The sequence below is a fragment of the Podarcis bocagei genome, assembly GCF_964188305.1.
Source record: "Podarcis bocagei genome assembly, chromosome: 7".
Taxonomy (NCBI): domain Eukaryota; kingdom Metazoa; phylum Chordata; class Lepidosauria; order Squamata; family Lacertidae; genus Podarcis; species Podarcis bocagei.
This window is the reverse complement of record NC_138132.1, coordinates 1,492,625-1,508,628: the sequence shown is the minus strand read 5'-3', so window position 1 is coordinate 1,508,628 and position 16,004 is coordinate 1,492,625. Positions and strand designations below refer to the sequence as shown.

Below are 16,004 nucleotides of genomic sequence, written 5' to 3'. Positions count from 1 at the left end.
TGGAAATTCTTAGCCACATTCCTAGGCTTGGTGCACCCTCTTTATCAGCAGAAAACACAGCCGAAAGCTTGCATCACAGAAGAGCATAATTTACAAACTTTATTTAGCGTTTAACAGAACAAAAGAAAACACGTCCATTCTGTCAGCGTCTTTGAGCCGACTGACAAAACCGAAAGGAATATCTGAACAAAAACATCCTGTGATCAGGACATGCGCAGACTCTGTGACTCCCCAAAGCCTGCTCCCTTTTAAGGTGGAACGGAAATATCCTAACATCCTCCCCCTTTTCGTGTAACCTGTTGTACCTGTGGTTCACCCAATTGCAACCTTTGTACATAAACCTTAAGTTGTTCTTTGTTAACAACCTTAGACAACAGATCAGCAGGAATTTCATTTCCTGCCATGTAGGACACCTGAATCAGTCCTTTCTGAATACACTCTCTTGCACGATGTAGCTTAATCTGCAAGTACTTGGTTCTCTGCTTGCAACTCTCGGAGTTCAGCAAAGCCAAACACGATCTATTGTCTTGATACACTTGTATAGGACATTTCACAGACACCCTGATGTCCTTAAACAGTTGCATCAACCATTCACAATCCATGAGTGAAAATGACAGAGCATTGAGTTCTGCTTCACAGGAACTTAGGCTCACTGTTGTCTGCTTCTTGCACAACCAGTCAAACAGGCAGTGGTTGTACATGTAGCATACTCCAGAAGTGCTTGTACCATCCGTGGTGTCACTTCCAAAACTTGCATCAGCAAAGATTTCAAGACCTCCAGTCTTCTGACTGGTGAACCTCAGCCTGTAGTGCATAGTCCCTTTCAAATAGCGGGCTATGCGCTTCAGTGCTTTCCAATCCTGAACCGTAGGATTGTTGGCATGTCTGCTAAGCAGATTACAGCTTACAGCTATGTCAGGTCTTGAACATCTGGCAATGAAATTCAGCTTGCCTAGAATGCATCTGTACAGCGTTGTGTCAGAAAACGCTTCAGCAGTACTGTCTACCTGGTAACCTGCCACCATCGGTGTGTCTGCTGGGTTTGCATCAACCAAATTCAACCTGGTTAACACATCAGCAATTTTCTGTGTTTGATGTACCAGAAAATTACCTGCTTGGTCCTTCTCCACCTGCAGAGAAAGATAGTTGGATACCTCACCAAGATCCTTCATGTCAAAGTGCTCCTTCAGCTGAGCTAGGGTGCTTTGGTAAAAAGCCTGATTCTTCCAAAACATCAGAAGATCATCAACAAAACATAAACAATACAGTTTGTTTTGCCCCTCCTCCTTGACAAACACACATGGATCAGCTTTGCCCTGGTGAAAACCTAGAGAAAGCAATGTCTCAGTGAGTTTTGTGTTCCAACACCTGGCACTCTGCTTGAGACCATATAAGGATTTCCGCAGTTTACAGACCATTCCCTTCTGTATCTCCATCCCATCAGGTGGAAGCATGAACAGCTGCTCCCCCAAAATCCCGTACAAAAAAGCTGTATTAATGTCGTGGTGGGAAACATGCAGTTTCTCCTCCGCAGCGATCTTGAGCATCAGCCGAATGCTCTCATATTTGACTGTGGGAGAATAGGTCTCGTGGTAATCCTGTCCTGGTACCTGTGAAAAACCTCTGGCAACCAATCTGGCTTTGTGTCTGACTACCTTGCCATTCTGGTCTGTCTTGGCCTTGAAGACCCATTTGCTGCCAACCAGTCTCATTCCTGGGACTACTGGTACCAATTCCCAAGTTTGGTTCCTGTTCAAGGAATCAACTTCAGCCTTCATGGCATTAAGCCAAGGCTCAGCATCTTTAGAGGTCAACTCCTGAACCTCTTTGAAGCTTGAAGGTTCCCACACCTTCTCTGAGCTACTAAGAACAGCAGTTGCTGTCTTAGCAAACTCATCAGCATACCTCTTTGGAGGTCTGCCTTTGGTTGCCCTTTCAGACCTACGTACTAGACGCAAGTCTTCTGGACTCATCTCCTCTTTCTTAGGAGAAAAATGACCAATGGTGAACAGTGGTTCTTCCAGTTCATTGTCAGACGCATCAGATGGTCTGACTGAGGCCTGTGCGCTCTTGTAGTCTGCTGTGTCATCACTGTCACTGACACCAGCAGCAGCAGCAGCAGCGCCGCCCACTGAACTGGAATCCGAACTCTGATCATCATCCTCATCATCCTCATCCTCATCATCATCAGCAGCAGCTTTCTCATCTTTAGCTGCTTGCTTGACATCACCTTCATCCTCCTCTGGGTAACTCTGGAAAATTCCCACATTTTCCCCCCACTTAGGATTGTACTCAACACTCCTTGTGAACTTAATGGACTTAGAGTCAGTCATCCATACCCTGTATGCACCTTTTTCGTACCCCATGAACAAACCATGTGCCCCACGCTTCCCAAGCTTGTTGGTTTGTTGTGTCCGTACCCACATGTCCGAACCAAAGATTCTCATGTGTTTGGTGTTGGGTTTCTTGCCAAACATCTTCTCATAGGGGGTACAACCAATGGGTGATGACAATCTGCGATTAACGGTATAAACCAAATTCCCCAGAGCCTCCCCCCAAAACTTATCAGGGAGATTGGCATCATGCAACAAGGTTTTGATTCCTTGCAGCAATGTTTGATTTGCTCTCTCCGCAAGACCATTCATCCATGGCGATCTGGGCGTTGACATGTCATGCTGGATTGCCTTTTCAGTCAGGAAAGCTTCAAACTGCTGAGAAGTGAACTCCCCGCCCCGATCAGTAAATAAAGAAGAAATGCGTTTACCGTGCACATTCTCCAACCAAGCACAGAATTCCTTAAACTTTGGAAACGCTTGCGATTTCTGTTCGAGCAAATACACATGAATGTACCTGGAAAAAGAATCAATCAGAATCATGAAGTACCTTGCTCCTCCTATAGAGGGCGCAAGTGGACCAACCAGGTCCGCATGCACTAGCTGGTAGGGTTTGGAAGCCTGCCTGCTAGACTCCTTGCCTTTTGGAGCAACCTTCACCTTGTTCTCTGCACAAGATACACATTTCATGTGAAATTTACAGGGTTTGATGTTCAAACCCTCAACCACCTCTGGCATCTTGGCCAGTGCCTTCCAAGAGAGGTGACCAAACCTTCGATGCGCATCATGAATGCAACCTGCATGAAGAACTTTGTTAGTTTGTGCAACACAACAAGAATCAGCATTATTCACAACAGCAGTGTCATCATAAGTTATATGGAACAAACCATCCATAAACTTTGCATGCAAATAGTCCTCTTTGCCTTTACTGATGACACAGACGCTCCTCTTGAAGGAAATCTGAAAACCACGTCCAGTAAGCTGTGGGACACTCAACAAGTTGCTCGCCGCTCCTGGAACATAAAGTACATTACTGATGGTAGTGTGCAGACTTGCAAGTTTCACAGTCCCTTCTCCTGCAATTTGCAACGTCCTTCCATCAGCCAGGTGGATCTCACCTTCCTGAGGCTTGAAGGAGATAAAGAGATGGCGATCCTTCGAAATGTGGCGCGTACAGCCTGAATCAATAACAAAGCTGCCTTTGGCTGTTGGAGCAGTCCTTACAGCAAGCAAACCCTTGTTTTGCAGCTTGCCCCCCTGCTCCTGGCCAGCAGACTTGCCTTTAGCCTTTGGTGAAGCTGTGCCAGCAAGCAAAACCTTGCTTTCCACTGGCGTGGGCTTTTGCAGTTTGCCCCCCTGCTTCTGGTCAGCAGACGTGCCTGTAGCCTTTGGTGAAGCAGTGCCAGCAAACATCGCTTTGTTTGGCGCGGGCTCTTCACCCTCCCTCTGCTCCTGGCCATCTGCAGATGTCTGCCTGTATTTACCTTTGCCTTTCCGGCCTCTGCAAAGGTGTTGACCTTGGTTCTCACGAGAACCAGAGCTCTCAGCTGCCGACTCCTCGGCTCCCCCTGGAGGCTGGAATGCTGCCTGGGATGACATGACGGTCAGCTCCCCCTGCAGCTTGCAACCGGTGCCCTCAGCATCCCTGCAATCACCCGCATTCTGGGAAACAGCTAGGACCTCCGATGCAGTCAAACTCTGGGCTGGGATTATTGGCTTGTGAGCTTTTTTCAAAGCAGTCCACATTGCACGTGCAGTGGTGTTGCCAGCCAGCGTCTTAATTTCCTCAAGAGATACAGATAGGACTATTATGTCTATCGCTTTCGAATGAGCGGCTTTCCATCTCTCTGTCAGAGGAACTGGGGGGGGCTTCAGAAACAACATGCCACACCCCAAACTGACGCAGCAAAGTCTCACACCATTTTGCCCAGGTTTCATAATTCTGCCCATCCAACTTAGGACACTGAGCAGTTTCTGAGGTCTGTAAGAGATCCATCTCAGCTTTTTACTTGAGCCGTGAGCCCTATGCCTTCAAAGACTCCTTATCTTGGCAGCTATTAATCACGAAGTCTTTGGCTCAGCTCCCAGGCCAATTAAGCCTTGCCGGAGTTCAAAGACTCCTTGCCGAGGTAAAACAGGAAAACGTCCCTTCCTTTCGCTTTCCCCACTTCATACCTCTCAAACGCAGTCTGTTGCAGCCTTACTCTCCTGTAGGTGCCGTGAATCTGGGCCCGAAACCTTGTTGTTGGGAAACTGCCAGGGAGATAACGTCCATCTGAGCCCCCAAGCCGGAGTTCTGGACATCCATCGGCCTCCCGTAGTCACGCAGATCCAACAGTTAGGGGCACAAAGCCTTTGGAAATTCTTAGCCACATTCCTAGGCTTGGTGCACCCTCTTTATCAGCAGAAAACACAGCCGAAAGCTTGCATCACAGAAGAGCATAATTTACAGACTTTATTTAGCGTTTAACAGAACAAAAGAAAACACGTCCATTCTGTCAGCGTCTTTGAGCCGACTGACAAAACCGAAAGGAATATCTGAACAAAAACATCCTGTGATCAGGACATGCACAGACTCTGTGACTCCCCAAAGCCTGCTCCCTTTTAAGGTGGAACGGAAATATCCTAACAGTCTCTTCCTTCCTGGACTCTTCTGACGCTGACCCCCCGGACCCTCCTGTCTCCTTGCGTCGGGCTTTAGGACCTGGCTCCCTTTCCGGGCTGCTAACTGCGCCGCCTTCCTGTGCATTTGAACTTGGCGCGCGCGCCCAACCTTCCACTTTCTGCTTGACCGTTTCTTTGCTCTCCGATGGAGGTGTGGCCACTCCTGACTCATGCCCTCCCCCCTGCTGCGAGCTGCCAGAGCTCGATACCTGGCGCCTTTCCTCCCCACTGCGCTCTGTTGGTGACGCTGGCCCCGATTTCCAACTGCTGCCCTCTGAACCCTTTCTGGACCCTTCTTCCTGGGGTGTCCCTCTAAGCTCCCCCCTTGCTCTGGCCACTGGCGCTCCTTTCTGTGAATCTTCTGATTCACTGGACAGACTCGGAGATCTCGGGTCGTCGTCGTCACTCATCTTTTCTTCGGACTCCTCCCCCTCGCTCTCTGTTTCCTCCCTTGCCCTCGCCTCTGCTCCTGAACCCCTGACATCCATCCCCCCCTCGAAGCCCCCCCACCCCCTCCCCTCCTTCAGGTGCGGGTGCTGGGTGCTGCAGTGTCATGGGGACGAATGCCGGATACAGTTCGCTCCCCTTGGCGGGCCTCCAACTGAAGATTTCCGGTTCTTCCTCCCTGCGCTCGTCGACAACGGTCACCTCCGCTTCCATCTCTGTGCCTCCGTGCTCGAACCCAAAATCCTCCCCGTACATGTCCACGTCCGTCTCCGCCTCCGTCGTTCCCGGGTCCGTCGTTCGACCTGGAACCTCCAGCCACTTCCTGCGCCACTGTTCCTATGGTCTATCGTCCCACCAATACGAGGGTTCTGAGGCAGATCCCGAGGGTGACCCCTCCGGGGAACGTGTGTCCATTGTCGGTTCCTCGTCCGAGTCGAACCCCTGGAACGTGCTGGCTGAAAGCGTCGGTGTGAAAAGCCAATCATCGAAAAAGTCTGCTGGCATGGGCCTGTGTGGGAAGAGGGCATGAAACTCGTCTTTGAGCAGAGGTTCCTCCAAAGCGTAGCCCGGCACCCAGCTGTTGGCACTGGCCGGGGTGCCCTCCTTGGCGAGAAGGTATTCTACTCCCTCTTCTCCCCATCTAGAGTCCAAAATCTCTGTGACCTCGTTGATTGGCTCCTCCTGTGCCACTCCCCCTTGCTCGGTTCCCTCTCGGATCGGACTCGGCGCCGTTCCTGGTTCCTGAAATCTGTGAGGTGTCTTGTAGGGAGTGAGCACCAATCTGTGGAACACCGGATGCATCCTGGAGCCCTCCGGAAGCGTCAGCCTGAAGGCCACCGGGTTGACCTGCTCTTCAACTTGGTAGGGCCCCAGTTGTTTATGCCCTAGTTTCTTCTTCGCTAACGACCTGGCCGGCACTGCGTGGGCTGCTAACCAGACCCAGTCTCCCACATGGATCTCTTCGCCAATCCTTCTGTGTTTGTCCGCTTGTACCTTGTATGCGTGTTTAGCCAGCTCCAGGTGCCGCCGCAGCTGATCGTGGACCTCCTGCAACTCCGACGCGAACGCATCTGCTGTCTGCGGCTCCCCCTCCCCCATTCTTTCCAGTCCCGGGAAGGTTCTGGGGTGCCTCCCGTTGTTGGCGAAGAACGGCGTCACCCCCGTGGACACGTGCTTCGTGTTGTTGTAGGCGAATTCGGCGAGAGGCAAGTAATCCACCCACGTCGCAGGCTGTTGATTTGCATAACATCTCAGGTACTGCTGCATGATGGCGTTGACCCGCTCCGCTTGTCCGTTGGTCTGCGGGTGTCTAGCCGAAGCCAGGTTGAGCTTGACGTTCAGAAAGCCCATCAGCTTCTGCCAGAAGTTCGAGATGAACTGCCGCCCCCGGTCGGACAGTATAGACCGCGGCAGACTGTGAACCTTGAACACGTGATCTATGAACAGTTTGGCGGTTTGTTCCGCCGTGGCCACCTTCGCACACGGAATGAAATGTGCCATCTTGGAGAACAAGTCCACCACCACTAGCACTGCCGTCTTGCCCCTCGAGCTGGGCAGATCCGTGACAAAGTCCAGGGCCACTCTCTCCCATGGTTCGAACGGGGTTTGCAGCGGTTCCAACAGTCCCGCCGGCGGTCTGTGTACTGGTTTGGCCCTCTGGCAGGTGTCGCACCTCGCCACGTAGTCCGCGACTTCCCCTCTCATTCTGGGCCACCAGAAGTCTCTGGCGACTAATTCCATCGTCTTCTCCGTGCCAAAGTGCCCGGCAGTGGGCGCGTCGTGCAACTGCTGCAGTATCTTGGCGCGAAGGTCGTCTCCTGGCACGTAGATGGCCCCTTTACGGATGAGTAATCCATCGCGAATCTGGAACTCGCCGGTCGTCGCCGTGCCCTTGTGCACCTCTGCCATTTTTGCTCGCGCAAAGGAGTCGTCCTGCAACGCACGCCGTACCGCCTCCAGGTCAACCGTCGCCGAAGCGCATGCCCACGCTTTCGGTGCGAAGATGTGCATGGCGTCGCCTCCTCGAGGTATTGCGGTTTACGGGATAGGGCGTCCGCCATGACGTTGGTGTCCCCTGGGACATACTCTATACGGAAGTCGAAGTCCACAAAGAACTCTGCCCAACGTATCTGCCTCTGGTTCAGGAACCGCGCCGTGCGCCAGTGCTCCAGATTCTTGTGGTCCGTGCAGACCTGCACTGTGTGCTTGGCTCCGATCAGGAAGTGCCTCCACGCCTTGAATGCTGCATGAATGGCCAACAACTCCCTGTCCCAGATGGTGTAGTTCTGTTCCGACTTGGTGAGCTTCCTGGAGTAGAACGCTCCCGGTCTCCAAGCCCCCTGCGGGTCTTGCTGCAACAGAACTGCTCCCACGGCTCTGTCCGAAGCGTCCGTCTCCACCCTCATCGGTCTGCTGGGGTTGACGTGTAGTAGCTGCTCTTCCGACGCGAAGAGACGCTTGAGTGCCTGAAAGGACTGCTCCGCCTGCTCCGTCCAGATGAACTTCTTCTTGGAGCTGAGCGTGTCTGTGATGGCCGCCGTCTGCATCGCAAACCCTTTGATAAACTTGCGATAGAAGTTCGCAAAGCCGACAAACCGCTGGACCTCCTTCCGGTTGCACGGGCTTTTCCAATCCAACACCGCGCGAACCTTGGCGCTGTCCATGGCGAGCCCCTTGTCTGACAACCTGTAGCCCAGGAAGTCCACCTCCGACACGTCGAACTGGCACTTTTCCAGCTTGGCGTAGAGCCTATGCTGCTGCAGTCTGCTCAGCACTTCCTTGACGTCTCTGTCGTGATCCTGCTGCGATTCAGAAAAGATCAGTATGTCATCCAGGAAACAGACACACTTCTTGTAGAGGAGCCGCGCCAACACGTGATGCATGAAAGCTTGAAAACAGTGGGAGCCATTTTGTAATCCAAAAGGCATAACTCTGTATTCGTAGGTGCCCAGGGGCGTGAACATGGCTGTCTTCCACTCATCGCCTTCCCGCATGCGAATGAGGTTGTACGCCCCTCGCAGGTCCAACTTGGTGAAGACGCGTCCTTTGCGCACCGTCGCGAGGAGGTCGTCGATCCTGGGCATGGGGAAATCCGACGGCTTGGTCATAGCGTTTAAGGTCCGATAGTCCACTATGAGCCTTTTTTGGGGCGTGTCTTTCTTCTTGACAAAGAATACAGGACTGCCCCTCACTGCCTTGGACTCTCGGATGAAACCGTGCTCCAAATTGTGATCTATGAACTCTTTGAGTTCCTGTAGTTCGTCCTCAGACATGGAATACAGCTTCCCTTTTGGCAACGCCGCCCCTGGCAGGAGGTCAATCTTGCAGTCGTATGGTCTGTGGGGGGGTAGCTTGTCCGCCTCCTTCTCGCAGAAAACCTCCAAAAATGCTGCGTACTTGTGGGGAACTGCTTGCAGCGTCCCCAGCTGCAGCTGTGACTCCTCTTCCTCTCCTTCCTGCCGGGGCAGGATGCAGTGTTCAGCACAATAGGAAGAGCCGAAGGTCAGCTGCCTCTGGTACCAAGCCAGCGTCGGGCTGTGCTTGTCCAGCCAACTCATGCCCAATACAATAGGCGTGTCCAATAGTTGAGTGACATTTAAGCTGATGACTTCCCTGTGATTTCCAAGTCGCATCACCATTGGTGGCGTTTGCTTCACCACCTGCCCCCCTAGCAGCTCCCTGCCATCCACCGTGACGACCTGCAGGGGCAGTGTGGCAGGCAACAACTGTATAGCGTGCCGGTCGACAAAGTCTTGCCCTATAAAGTCCGCATTGCTTCCTGAGTCAATGGTGATTGGCACGTCCATGGTGAGTCCATTGGGTAGCTGGAGCGATGCGGTGAGCCTCACTACTGGTTTGGGTGGGAGGGGGTCTGTGGGCTGCAAAATCTCTGGGGACTGCTTCACTGACACGTCTGGCTGGGCCCCAGTGCCTCTCTCTCCAGCCAGACTCTGTCGTTTCCCTGCGGTGGTTCTCCTTGCTGAGTTGCTGCAGTTACCATCGCTGAAGCTGCAGTGTGCTTGTGGAGCCTCTGGGGACACTCTTTCGCCATGTGCTGGGGATCGTCGCAGATGTAACACTTCCGGTTCCCTCTAGGAGGCTTCGCTTTCGCTGCTCCCGGTGCTAGGGCTCTGGTTGCTGACTGAGCCCTTGCACCTCCAACCTCCATAGGTTCCGCTCCTCCTCCTGGCGGAGGTGTGGATTGCGCACGCGCTGCTTCTCTGGGAACGAAGGAGTAGCCTCTGGCTGGTTCGCGCCCTCCACGCCCTTCGTCCCTGCTCCATGGACGTTCTTCCAGACGCACCCCAACCGCCAGCGCCCTCTGAACGATCTCCTGCGTGCTCCGGGGTCTCTCCCCCCTCGCAATTTTGTCTTTAACCGCGCCGTTCAATCCTTCCCAAAACAGGTCTCTGACTGGAGCCGAATCTCTGTCCCATTCCAGGGCACTGACCAATGCAAAAAAGCGGGCATGATACTGCCTTACACTGGCCCTCCCCTGCTTCAGTCCATGTACCTCCTTCCGGGCAAGATCCACGTCTATGCTTGATAAAAAGCACCCATCCATCGCCTTAATAAAGGCATCCGCATTTTGGAGCGCCGGATCCTTATCTCTCCACAAATTGCGCAGCCATGCTTTAGCATCTCCATGCAAATGGGACATGATAAACCCCACCTTCTCTTGCTCATCTCTAAAGTCCTTGTCCAGCAGTTGCAGTGCACACTACATCTGCTCTAAAGTTGGGGTACTGTTGTAAATTCCCATCGAAGTGAGAGACTAGACTGCCTGCTCGTCTCCCCAACCCAATCCCCTCCGGTCTGGGTGTCAGTTGCCCTTGCTTCGTAAGCATTTCCAACCTGACCTGGAGATCCCTGTAGGCGGCAGCTGCGTCCTCCTCTCTCTTCCTGGATGCAAGTATCTCGGCATTCAGTTGTGTCACTGCTTCTCTGAGATCCGCTATCTGCTGTTCGGCCGTCATCTTGTCTGCCGTTCGTGAGCTCGCTAGTAGGCACCAGCCTTCTCTCCTCTCCGCGAGGCTTTAGATGCCCACAACTCGGAGACAGAGCTTACTGTCAGAGCTGCTCCCAGATCCTAGCTCCCAGAGGATCACGCTAGCCAGCGTTCACTTTATAAAAGTCTTTATTGAGTTACAGTTTCCATTTCCAAACTGCCGCGTGCAGCTCTACATCTTATAAGCTAGACCGGCGAAGCTCCGTTTGAGTCTCCGCCCCTTGTACACCAACTTAATACCCTAGCCTTACTCCACCTTTTCCGCCTGACCGTTCTTCTCTGGATCCCTCTGCCCCCCGTGGTCTCTTCCTTCCTGGACTCTTCTGACGCTGACCCCCCTGGACCCTCCTGTCTCCTTGCGTCGGGCTTTAGGACCTGGCTCCCTTTCCAGGCTGCTAACTGCGCCGCCTTCCTGTGCATTTGAACTTGGCGCGCGCGCCCAACCTTCCACTTTCCGCTTGACCGTTTCTTCGCTCTCCGATGGAGGTGTGGCCACTCCTGACTCATGCCCTCCCCCCTGCTGCGAGCTGCCAGAGCTCGATACCTGGCGCCTTTCCTCCCCACTGCGCTCTGTTGGTGACGCTGGCCCCGATTTCCAACTGCTGCCCTCTGAACCCTCTCTGGACCCTTCTTCCTGGGGTGTCCCTCTAAGCTCCCCCCTTGCTCTGGCCACTGGCGCTCCTTTCTGTGAATCTTCTGATTCACTGGACAGACTCGGAGATCTTGGGTCGTCGTCGTCACTCATCTTTTATTCGGACTCCTCCCCCTCGCTCTGTGTTTCCTCCCTTGCCCTCGCCTCTGCTCCTGAACCCCTGACAACACCAAACTGGGAGGGGTGGCTAACACCCCAGAGGACAGGATCACACTTCAAAACGACCTTGACAGATTAGAGAACTGGGCCAAAACAAACAAGATGAACTTTAACAGGGAGAAATGTAACGTATTGCACTTGGGCAAAAAAAATGAGAGGCACAAATACAAGATGGGTGACACCTGGCTTGAGAGCAGTACATGTGAAAAGGATCTAGGAGTCTTGGTTGACCACAAACTTGACATGAGCCAACAGTGTGACGCGGCAGCTAAAAAAGCCAATGCAATTCTGGGCTGCATCAATAGGAGTATAGCATCTAGATCAAGGGAAGTAACAGTGCCACTGTATTCTGCTCTGGTCAGACCTCATCTGGAGTACTGTGTCCAGTTCTGGGCACCACAGTACAAGAAGGACACTGAGTGGGAGTGGAAGAGGAATTCATGGACGAGGCGCCACTCTCCTCACAGCCGGGGGTGGTGCCTTTTGGGTAGAAAACCAATGTGAATAAATCTCCCCAGTGAAACCCCCAGGCAGGCCGGTCTTCCGGTCTCCCTCTCCGTGTGCCCCCACCCTGCCCCAATCAAAGTCCCAGCCAGCAGCTGCCCTCCAGGCCTTCCTCTGCCCATCTTGGGGCCTCAAGGCATGCAGGCAAGATTTGGTGGGGGGCCAGGCTGGGCTCAGAGGTCTGCTTTCCTCTCCTTGCACTGGGAAGCTTGTCTACTAACTAATGGATAAAGAGTTGTTTGGAAGACTAAGCCCTCTCTACCCCCCACCCTGTTTTAAGGAAAACCCGCAGGAGGAGAGGGTAAGGGAGGCAGAACTAGAAAGTCCAGAAGTGACCGAGGCCGAGCAACCACAGGAACCAGAACCACAACCGAGTGGACCAGCGGCGTCCAACCCAACGACCCCGTCACAACCGGCAGCCCTGGAACAAGAGCCAGGAACCCCTACCGAGAGACACCCAAGACCATAACAACTACGAATGCTAACCTCCTGGGCGAAACGGGAACGTAGAGGGCAGGGGGGTTATGTACTAAGCTTGGATCCTAGAAGAAAAGGCTAGTAGGATCCTAGAATGCAACAACTGATTGGCCTGCAGGAAAAGACCAATCAGGCTTCAGGAAGGAAGCAGACGGGACACATTGTGTAAATAATGTATATAACAGCCTGAGGTTTGGGGTGCAATTAAATCACTGTTTTACAAGCTGCAATAAAGAGCATGAAATCACAAGAGGACTCCTGAGTAGATTTCAGAGAATCTAATGCATCTTTGGTTGGGATTGTCCACCAAGGAGATTGGAGATGGTTGCCAGTCAAAGGGTAGTTTAAGACGCAGGGGGGGGGGAGAGAGCTCCTTGTGAAAGGGGGGGCAGTTTTGGGAGACATTCCAGCCGTGGCATTGGGAGCCAGAAGAGGAATCCTGGAAGAGGACACTCCAGGCTCATCTAGTCCAACCCCTGCAATTCAGGAACCCCGGTTCTTAGTCCCGCCAGCTCCCTTGAGCTGGGCAACTCAGATGCCTGAAGCAGCGCCCCGTTGGAGAGCAGCCTTGGGTCGCCTCTGGAGCTGGCTGGACCTTTTGGACGGCTGTTTCCATCCCCCCTGCCTTCTGCTGGCAGGCCTTGAAGGGAAATAACATTGTAAACTGAACTATCCTAAGTTTTATCCACTCATGTCATAAACTTCCTTGTTAAATAAAATCGTTAATGTTTATTTGAAGAAATCCTGCCTGAGACTCCCAATTAGTAAGTTTTACCTCACGCGAGTCCCCCACAAGATAATCTGAGGTAGTTGGAGGGCATTTGTGGGAATTGTGTTCTGTGAGGTGGGTGCACTATATTTAAGAGAGAGAACGGGCCCAAGGCTGCTGGGGGGAAAAGAGCCCTTGCATCGTCGCATATGAATTGGGGGCAGGGGTGGGATAGGAAGTTAAAACCCACACAGATCCTATTAAATTTTGAGCGGACTGGCAGACTTAAACATTCATGAGGAAAACTGGATGCTGCACTTACGCCCACAGATATGTGGATTTTTTAGTGAAATATACTCAGATCTCAGAGAGGATGAAACCTCTGATTCCCTCACATTTAAGGAGAGAGTGAAAGTGCGCTTTGGACTGACTGCAGAACAAAGCCAAAAAGCCTTTCGTGAAATCAAAAGGAAACCAGGAGAGACTTAGGCCCAACTGGGTAGCCGAATTGACCAAGCTCTGGACAGATGGGAGGAAAGTTAGATGAGCTCAAACAGCTGATCAGTTTACAGCAATGTTTCCAAGAGGTTCCTGCTCATTTAGGCTGAAAACAGTAACTGAAGTCTCTACCTTGGGAGATGAAATCAAAGGAGACTCAGGGGGAGCAGTAATACTCTGTCCCTTCCAGAAAAAGTAATAATTGGAAACCCAGGGAGGAAGTGGGGTCTCAAAACGACAACCCTGAAGGGCAGGCCCAAGGGTGCCGGGGGAAAAGAGCCGTGATACGAAGTTAAAACCCACACAGAAACGTACCCAGAGACACAGAACAACCAGTTTAATAAAGGAGTGAAGTTATTTGACTAAAAAGAGAAAAAATTCCTGTCAGAAAATGACCAGCAAGCGCCAAGCCAAAGAGACTCAGGATGACCCAGCTGCTGCGTCTGAGGAGAATCCTAATATATTGAATTAGAGATGATGAGGCTAAGATTGGAATTGTCTAAGGTGGAAGCAGAGAAAGAAAGAGAAGAGGCCAGAATGGCAGCTGCCCTTCATCTAGCAGAGATACAGGCTGAGAGAGAGAGAGATGACCCCAGGAAGAAAGAGACAGGGAGGCCAAGATGGCCCATGAAAAAGAGATGCTTCCTTTAAAAATGGAGGAGATTCAGGCGAGGACAGAACTGCCGCAAGCAATGTTGGGGGTGGAGATTTTACCTCAGCAAATGTAAAGTATGTACAGTGGTTCCTCAGGTTACAGACGCTTCAGGTTACAGACTCCGCTAACCCAGAAATTGTACCTCGGGTTCAGAACTTTGCTTCAGGATGAGAACAGAAATGGTGTGGCAGCGGGAGGCCCCACTAGCTAAAGTGGTGCTTCAGGTTAAGAACAGTTTCAGGTTACAAATGGACCTCCAGAGCGAATTAAGTACTTAACCCGAGGTACCACTGTAAAAGCTGATGGTGTGCAGGCCTAACGGTCCAAGCTTCAAAATGCCAGTTTTCGAAACGAGGCAAATCAAATATTTGGGTCCCAAGGGGTGGAAATATACAACCTGGTTGGAACAAGGCAAAGGTCCTTCAAGAGGGGCCTAGACCCTCCACAGAAAGAGAAAGAAGAGCTTTTCTGGGGGGACAGGGATATTGTCCTCCATTTATTCCTCCTTTTAGCCCCCATGCTGCTCCTTGACATGACTGGGAGAAGAAAGACCAGCCAGACAAGAGCATTTGGAGGGACCAGTGCCAGGCAGCGTTGGGACATTTAAAAACAGCCCTAGATCCGGGGTCAGCAAGCTTTTCCAGCCGGGGGCCGGTCCACCGTCCCTCAGACCTTGTGGGGGGCCGGACTATATTTGTTTTTTTGGGGGTGAACAAATTCCTATGCCCCACAAATAACCCAGAGATGCATTTTAGGTAAAAGGACACATTCTACTCATGTAAATACACGCTGATTCCCGGACCGTCTGGGGGCCGGATTGAGAAGGCGATTGGGCCGCATCTGGCCCCTGGTCCTTAGGTTGCCTCCCCTGGCCTAGATGGACCTTGGGGTCCCTTCCAACTTTAGGATTCTGCTCTTCATTTTGGAAGGCGGACAAGGAGCAAGAGCCACCTGCCGTCACAGAAGGAAGAGGACGGAGTCTTCATCTCCTTGGTTGCCCTTCTCTGGGAGGGTGGGCCGATTTTGAGGAGCAAAAACGAGGACGCAATGATGACTCTCACTTTCAATACTCCTACTATAGGTAGGCTAGAGAAGCTGTGAGATGTTTTGCTGAGGGGGGGGGGCAGGAGAAGAGAAGAGGAACGCAAGTCTTCCACCCCCAGTTATGTCTCCTCCAGAACGTCTGGCCAGAGACATTTTGACCAAAAAATCCACCTGGACTGAAATTTTACCCCTGAGAAAGAGGACGTGTCCTGGGAAAAGAGGACACATGGCAACTCTTCTTCTCTGGCGTCCCTCGTAGCCGAGTAAGATTGTCTCCCCTAAACACGGTTTCAACCATGAGGCCCCCAGTGACCGTGGGGGCCAATTCTGTATCCAGGCGTCCTTCCTTGCCTGGTTGAAGGAGCTGTGAAGACACGCTGATTCCAGAGGATGAGGAGCGTCAAACACACCGTTTAACCCACACGCGTCTGGCAACCCAAGTCTAAGCCAAATTCTAAGACTTAATGAATGCAGGAATTTTGGGGGTATAAGAATGGCAGCGTGTTCAGAACACACAATGTCACCCGAGGGGAATAAAAGGCTTCCTAGGGAAACCCCCTTGGCTGCTCCTGTGTTGCTTCCAAGGCGACTTCACTAACAGAGAAGAACATAGGATATTTATTGCTGAAATACAGACACAAAGCAGCAGATGGGACAACGCAGAATGGCCCCCCCCCAGCCATGTCTGGCAATGTCTCCCCCCCTCCAGCTGCTCCTTCCGCCCCCCCCGGACCCCCTCTTGCTGGGACAGGGCTCTCTGCCCCGCAACCCCCGCAGACCCGCCCAGGGGCCCCCAAGAGAGCCAGGCGGGACTCGCCCCCCCCCCGGAGAAGAGACACCCCGGGTCTCCCATC

At 52.4% G+C, this 16,004-nt stretch overlaps 1 protein-coding gene across 1 annotated transcript in view; it reads left to right on the top strand.

The window, feature by feature from the left end:
* The window catches only part of LOC308590295 (uncharacterized protein), a 155,099-nt gene that overhangs the window by 17,656 nt on the left and 121,439 nt on the right, over nt 1–16,004 (top strand). The gene's annotated exons all lie outside the window — the stretch shown is intronic.